The 8396-nt window shown below is 41.8% G+C and overlaps 1 pseudogene; it reads right to left on the reverse strand.

Annotated features, from left to right (window-relative positions):
* Positions 1–975: 975 nt before the first annotated feature.
* Positions 976–1828, reverse strand: LOC131758803 (AP-2 complex subunit beta pseudogene; annotated as a pseudogene).
* Between the last annotated feature and the right edge of the window lie 6568 nt (positions 1829–8396).

Below are 8396 nucleotides of genomic sequence, written 5' to 3' on the forward strand. Positions count from 1 at the left end.
GGGGTGGGAGGGAGACACAAGAGAGAGGAGATATGAGGATATCTGTATATGTATAGCTGATTCACTTTGTTATACAGCAGAAACTAACACACCACTGTAAAGCAATTATACTCCAATAAAGATGTTAAAAAAAAAAATCCACCTGCCAATGCAGGGGACATGGATTCAAGCACTGGGCTGGGAAGATCCCACATGCTACGGAGCAACTAAGCCCATGTGCTACAACTACTGAGCCTGTGCCCTAGAGCCCGCAAGCCACAACTACTGAGCACACACACCACAGCTACTGAAGCCCGTGTGCCTAGAGCCTGTGCTCCGCAACAAGAGAAGCCACCACAGTGAGAAGCCCCTGCTCGCCGCAACTAGAGAAAGCCCGTGCCCAGCAATGAAGACCCAACGCAGCCAAAAATAAATAAAATAAAATAATTTTTTAAAAAAGATTGCATAACTATAAAGGTTTGAACAGCGAAGGAAACAATTTACAGAGAAGAGTGTACCTACAAAATGGGAAGAAATATTTGAAAAACATATCTAATATATAAAATACATAATATGCTCAAACAACTGACTAGGAAAAAAACAACAAATAACCTGATTTTATTTTAAATGACACATTGCTTTGCTTTAATATTTGTCTTTTTCTGCCTTTGAAGTGAGCTCTTGATTACAAAATATCAAATGACAGTCAAAAATGCCAGCCACTGGCACAGGATGGAGAAACCCACAAGTAAGGACATATAGCAGCAGGTGGCAAGAGGTGGGAAGTGATTGAAGCAGTGGTTACAAATGTTCACAAGAAGCTAAAACTATCCAACAGATTGTGCCCTAATGTTAGTACAGGTTAGACTAGTCACTACCTTGGTGCGTGACCTCAGTATTTTTGGCTTCAGATTGTACATGGCAATACAATTTCTTCCAGTTAAGAGTTCTTGGCTTGCACCAATGACGGTAGCTGGAGGGCACTGGACCAGTCTATTAGTTTTTCAAAACGCTGTTGTAGAACTGAAAGATGTACTGGGAGACGTCAGGAGCTCTGCACTTAGCGTGTTACTGGGGTTTCCTGGCTTGGCTACAGAGCTTGGCCAAAATCCAAATGCCATTAGTGAGCTTCAGGGATTGATACAGAATGTCCTGCCCTTCCACATTCGTCTTGGCAATAGTATCAACATTGTTGTTTTGCAACTTGCTGAAAACAGTGTCAGCATTTAAATGACATCCCTTAATCTGAAACTGAAGTTCATTTTCATTGGGAATATCCTTCCATGTTGCAAGGAAGACCTGGCACTCCATTTTGCCGTCTTCTACAGAAAAGCACGTTGAGTGGGATGAGGCAGCTGGAGCAGAAGACATGAGCGTTGTTTTTCAAAGCCACCTGCAGGTTGTTCAGAGGTTCTATCTTCATGAATGGGCCCAAGATGTCGAGAGGCAGGAAGCCCTCAATGCTCTGGTTTGGCATCAGTGGTGCGGGGATGGCCAGAGGAGTGCTGGGGATGACACCAAACCTATTCTTGTTAAACTGAATGGCAAAGTGTGTCATGTGCTGCAGAGCTTTATTGTTGAAGGTCATTTCCATATAGATGTGCCCTTGGCGGTGAGTAAATAGTCCTGAAATCTCCAAGCCTTTAGCCTTTACTGCAGGCAGCCGGACAGCCTTTGGAGCCACATATCCACCAGGCGCCATGCCTATCCTCATGGAGAGGTCACATAGATCATTCAGACCACTGCTGACCACAGCAGGAGTAGGTGAAGGAGCAGAGGTTGCAGGTACTGATGATGGGATGAAGGATTGTCCCACCAGACTATCTAGCCCTCCACCCAGGAGATCCATCTTTTCGAATTATAGTTTTCTCTAGATATATGGAGAAAAAACCCTATATATAAAAAAATGATATATATATCGCTTTTTTTATATATAGAAAACTATATATATATATATATATATATATATATATATAGTTTCTCCTCCAGGAGAGGGATGGCTGGATCATACGGCAACTATACTTTTAGTTTTTTGAGGAACCTCTATACTTACTGTTTTCCATAGTGGCTGCACCAATTTACATCCCCACCAACTGTAGAAGGGTTCCCTTTTCTCCACACCCTCTCCAGCATTTATTATTTGTAGACTTTTTAAATGATGGCCATTCTGACCAGTTTAAGGTGATACCTCGTTGCAGTTTTGATTTGCATTTATCTAATAATTAGTGATGGTGAGCATCTTTCCATGTGCCTTTTGGCCATCTGTATGTCTTCTTTGGAGAAATGTTTATTTAGGTCTTCTGCCCATTTTTTTGATTTTTTTTTTTTTTTTTTTTGTGATTGAGTTGTGTGAGCTGTTTGTATATTTTGGAAATTAAGCCCTTGTTGGTTGCATCATCTGCAAATAGTTTCTCCCATTCAGTAGGTTGTCTTTTCATTTTTTTTTACAGTTTCCTTTGCTGTGCAAAAACTTGTAAGTTTGAATAGGCCCCATTTGTTTACTTTTGCTTTTATTTCTATTGCCTTGAGAGACTAACATAAGAAAATGGTACGATTTATGTCAGAGAATGTTTTGCCTATGTTCTCTTCTACAAGTTTTATGGTGTTATGTGTTATATTTAAGTCTTTACGCCATTTTGCATTTATTTTTGTGCATGGTGTGAGGATGTGTTCTAACTTCAATGATTTACATGCAGCTGTTCAACATTCCCAACACCACTTACTGAAGAGATTGTCTTTTCTCCATTGTATATTCTTGCCTCCTTTGTCGAAGATTAATTGACCATTGGTGTGTGGGTTTATTTCTGGGCTCTGTTTCATTGATTCATATGTCTGTTTCTGTGCCAGTACCATGCTGTTTTGATTACTGTAGCTTTTGTAGTATTGTCTGAAGTCTGGAAGGGTTATGCCTCCTGCTTTGTTCTTTTTCCTCAGGATTGCTTTTGCAACTCTGGGTCATTTGTAGTTCCATATAAATTTTAGAATTATTCTAGTTCTGTGGAAAATGTCATGGGTGATTTGATAGGGTTGGCCTTAAATCTGTAGATTGCTTTGGGTACTATGGCCATTTTATCAATATTAATAATTCCAGTCCAATGGGATATCTTTCCATTCTTTGAGTCATCTTCACTTTCCTTTAATGATGTTTTATAGTTCTCAGCATACAAGTCTTTCACTGTCTTGGTCAGGTTTATTCCTAAGTATTTTAGTTTTTTGGATGCAATTTTAAAAGAGATTTTTTTTCCATTCCCTTTCTGATATTTCATTTTTAATGTAAACACATGCAGCTGATTTCTGTATGTTAATCTTGTATCCTGCTACCTTGCTGAATCTGTTTATCAGTTCTAGTAGCTCGTGTGTGGAGTCTTTAGGGTTTTCTATATATAGTATCATGTCATCTGCATATAATGACAATTTTACCTCTTCCCTCCCAATTTGGATACATTTTCTTTCTTTTCCTTATCTGATTGGTATGGATAGACTTCCAATATTATGTTGACTTAAAGTCGTGAGAGTGGGCATCCTTGTCTTTGTTCCAGAGGCTAAGTGCTTTTCACCATTATGTATCATATAGGCTGTAGGTATGTCATAAACAGCTTTTAGTATGTTGAGATATGTTCCCTCAATAGCCACTTTCATAAGAGGTGCTTATGAGCTCCCAGAGCTCATAGAGGTGGCACCAAGAAGGAGGCAGTTATGGCAGCTCTGCACCTCCCTTCACCCGCCCCTCAACAATGGTGTTTTGCTTCTATGGCCGGCCTGTGCTTCTTCTGCATACACGCCAGGTTGGGCCGGTACCACACTCCAGCCCCTTCAGGCTGTCTCCATGCAGCCAACCCCAGTCCTTTCCCCTGGTTTTTCCTCTGAAGCCCCAGTTTTAGCACCCAGCCCCACCCCACATACCAGTAGGCACACTTCTTGGGCTGGGGACTGCACAAGGTAGCACAGATTCTCTGTGCAGGTCTCTGTTTTGCCTGCTGCAAACTGGCTGCTGCACTCTCCTCCAAGCCTCTGAAGCTCCTTTTCTGCCCCAGCTGATCTCCTCATTGATGAAGGGGCTTCCCAGGGTGAGGGAACCTTTCCTCTTTCACAGCTTCCTCCCAGGGGTGCAGCTTCCTCCCAGGGGTGCAGATTTTCTTCTTTTTTTTCTTTCATCCTATCTCATTACATGGAGACCTTTCTTGCACTTCTGGGTGTCTGAGATTTTCTGCTAGCGTTCGGTAGGTATTCTGTAAGGACTGTTCCATATGTAGATTTTTTTCTGACATATTAATGGGAGGAGATGAACACCGTGTCCTTCTATTCCGCCGTCTTGATTCAATCTCTATATGACTTTTTTGCCTTTTTTCTTCTACTTCAGGAAATCAAATGATCAATGCCTGAAGGAGACTGACCAGAGGCCCAAGGACACAGGAAATATCAAGGTCATCACACAAACTTCAGCCCCACAGAACCCCTAAAACCCAGAACCTGAGGAAGCAAAAGAGGGGACAAACTGACTTTAAAAGGACATTAGTCATGTATACAACCTGCAAGAGTATATAAAGGGGCTTGTTTCCACTGATGTTGACAAGAGACGCTACAAAGGCATTTAACGTTTCCAATATAATGGGGGAAAAAAAACTATTACAACATTGGCATTGTAATGTATTTTCCCCTGACCATCACTGAGGTTGTGTCCTCTTCATATGTAAAATGATCGTTTTTATTTCTTTTATGGTGAAATTTAATTTCATAGGTTCCAAATATTTTTATTTGGTCGCTTCTATTTTTTCTCTTGATTGGGAGGCAATTCAAATATACTTTATATTTGTGGTGTCTTCTCCCACATCCTTCCAAGCCAATTACTGTGCACACAGTCACTAAAAAATTTGTCAAGGAACTTGTTTTCACAGGTCATCCATCACTCAAGACACTTGATATGAGTGAGGGCCATCTGCCATGCACAGCCTTACATCAAGAGCTCGGTACTGAGCTCTTTGCTCTCAACTTGTGGACCAGTTAAAGGACAGGATGACGATATCGTTAAACCTCACAACCTACACCAAAGCACATTGGTCAATGCTCAAACATCATTGCCAAGCTGACAGACAACAGGCCTGGGAGCTTCTCCTATGATGTTCCCCAGCTTGACACCAAGACATTTGGTCTGGACCATGTCACCAACCACAGAGCGCTGAAGTGTAGACTCAATGTGCAGACCAGAGAATATCAAACATAAACGTGATCAGGACACCAAACTCAGGCAGCAGGCAAGAGATCTGCCTGGGTCTCCATCCAATTTTGCTAGAACCTCCCCTCCACCCTCCCCTCTCCCCCGACAAAAGTAAGACTCAGGTCCCTTTTATCCTCTGAGGATACTCAGAGACCTGATCTATCGAATTATCCACAGCCTTTATCCTCTTCCCAGTACAACTGGACTTGGATTCACACAGGCACAGCAAATGACCATCAGGACACCTGCCCCAGTGCTAAGCATTGACTCCCAGCCTCTACCCAACTCACCTCACCTGAGCCCAATCCAGGCCTGCACTGTCCCCCAACCTCCACCATCTATGCATGGTCCAGACCAACCCCTCAGAATTATCTTCATGATGGGACAACGGATGCGGGGAGGGCCCCAGGTTCAGAACCCCTTTCATTTCATCCTCCTAAGAAGCCTTCCCCTACAAGTGAGATGTTTCACCTCTTCGAGGAACCTGGGTGATACTGACCCATGTCCCAGTCCACGTTCTCCAGGAGGACCTTCTGGTCTCCTCTGAGGGGAGTGACCCGCCCTGCCCCAAGGCACGGAAGATTCAGCCTCCAGGCTAACACGGCTCAGAGGCGACTACTGGACTAAAAGAAAGAAGAAAGGAGCAGAATTTGTCTCATGAATTAGCACTTCCCCAGCTGTGGTTTATGTACAAATTTCAGAACACCAAATAATATTGAGAATTGCACAGCCCATTTCATGTAATGTTATGAATTGTGTAAATTTAACTTACGTTTTAAATGGAGGTTACCAAACTGTCATATGAAGTATTTAGTAAATTTTTTAAAATTTAAATTGTTTGCTGATCCTTTTACAATATGTGTCATTATGCTGTACACCCACTATTTCTACAGTACTGTATGTCAATTATATCTCAATAGAACTGAAAGAAAAATAAAGGAAAATATTGGTAGATTAATAGGAAGCCGAGTCAACACATAGGAAAATATTAAGTTATAATGTCAGTACGAAGCTAGTAAGTAATTAACATTTACTTGTATTCAGTGTGCAAGTGACTGGAATTTGGGAAACAGGATAAAATAGACACCTATGAGGATGAAAATGTCTGTGTTTTTTCAGCTGAGCCTTTCCTGAACCTAGAATTTTTGTCTCTGAGAGACAGTTCTACTGAAAACCATAATAGAGGATATTGTCTTCATCTTATAAATTTTGGTTATTAAAAATCACTAGAAATAGTATTTGGTTAGTTTCTTCATGATAATGAGATCCCCTCAATGTTACATATTGTACAGATACTTTCACTTCCAGTCATCTCTTGTACGGTTTTTTGGTTTTGTTTTGTCACCAAGTTTTATTTACTTGAGTGTAAAAGAGGACCTTAGTAGTCTCAGTGTAGTCTATGTCCCTAAATTGTGTCATATTCAGACGCTTAAGCACAACTCAGGCCTCCTGGAACAAAAACTGCATTTTAACAATATTTTCAGGTGACTCACATGCACAATTTTTACTAAGTAGGGAAAGTACACTTATTCTCACTTTGACAGAAAATTTGAATAACATGGTGATCTTTTAAAAATACTGATGCCCAGAAATACTACTTTACTGAATCATTTTTAGTCCTGGGCATGGGAATTTTTTAATGTTTTCCTCACACAATGATGTGAGGCAAAGTCTGAGAATTCCTATAGGTGAAGAGCAAGAGAAACAGTTCCCTGACTTGTTCTGGTCTTTATCCGACATGGGAAGAAACTCTGACCTGGGTAAAGAAAGTGTGGGTGGTTTTATTAGAGAATGGGATTGTATTAGGAGGGGCAAAGAACCTAATCATTTTTCCATGTGAGAATCTGTCTCAGGGAAGCTTCTCTCTCTCTCTCTAGGATTTCTTCCCTTAGTGAGGAAGACTCCAGATGGCCTCCTGGTTGAGGTCTCAAGACCAATGAAAAGATAAAAGCAAAGTAAAGGAAGCTCAGGTTGAGTTACTCAATTTGACTTGAATATATTTCAGGGAGGAGTTCCATCAAAATTAAGTTTGAATAACATGTGCCTCATGTCCCCCTTCAACAACAACTTGGCTTTATTCACAGACAAGTGTCTTTGTGGGAGGTGTAGAATACAGCACCATACATCAAGGGGACCAGGAGGAATCTCACCCATCTGTGCACAGGGTAATAGGCATAGAGACCTCAGTCCCAGCTCTGGACTTGGAGGTCATCAGTTAACTGGCTCCTCTTGGATAAAGCCCAGGGGCACCTGGAAAATACTATTTTAATCCATCACTCATGAATAAAAGAGGCTTTGTGGATATCCAGGTTTCTTGTAGAGAAGTACTAGCACAATGTTGGAGGGAAGAAAAAAATATATATATATATATGAGTCTGGATACTTTGGACAAAGTAAAGGGAATAGTTTCACTTTAACAATATCATGCCTCCTCCAAGATTGCACAATTTAGGGCCAAGTGAGATCTTCCTGGCCCATGATTTCCCCTGCAGGGGCAAGTGAAAGCATGTGAGAGAGCATGAAGCTTCTCCAACTGTGTGGGATGCTGCCAAAAAGGCCTGTTGTTTTCTTGCCCTTTCCAGAGTGCTGAATTATGAGCTGCATGACTGGAGGTTGGGAAGAGGTAGCAGATAGGATTCTGGTGCAGAGTCTACTAGCTGTATTACAGACTCCATCAAGAAGCCCATCGATGAGCCAATAGGGATGCCTCACCCATAGATCCTCCCAACTGGCCAATGGGCACCCTTGGTGCTCTGTAAATTGTACCAACACAAATCCTCACGCTGTGGCCAGTTCACCATGTATACTCCCAACTAAAGTACTGAGGGCAAGCTTTGGCACACAGCTTGAGCACACACACAGAAAGCTGGCTCACATCTGCAGGCCAGAGACAGACCATAAATTTCTGTATTAGCACCACCCTTAGGAGAATAAAAGAGGGGCTGTCAGCACCAGACTATTGTGTTGCAAGATCAAAAGATGGCATATAAGCTTAAGAATTCTGCCATGCGAATTCCCTGGCAGTCCAATGCTTAGGACTCTGTGCTTTCACTGCTAAGGCTGGGGGTTCATTCCCTGGTGGGGTAACTAAGATCCCTCGAGTTGTGAAAAGCAGCCCCCCGCCCAAAAATAAGATAAATAAAGAATTCTGCCAAAAGATGTAATAAGAAGCATGAAACAGGTTTATCCATAAAGGTTTGAG

This window comes from Kogia breviceps, chromosome 6, assembly GCF_026419965.1.
Source record: "Kogia breviceps isolate mKogBre1 chromosome 6, mKogBre1 haplotype 1, whole genome shotgun sequence".
NCBI lineage: Eukaryota > Metazoa > Chordata > Mammalia > Artiodactyla > Physeteridae > Kogia > Kogia breviceps.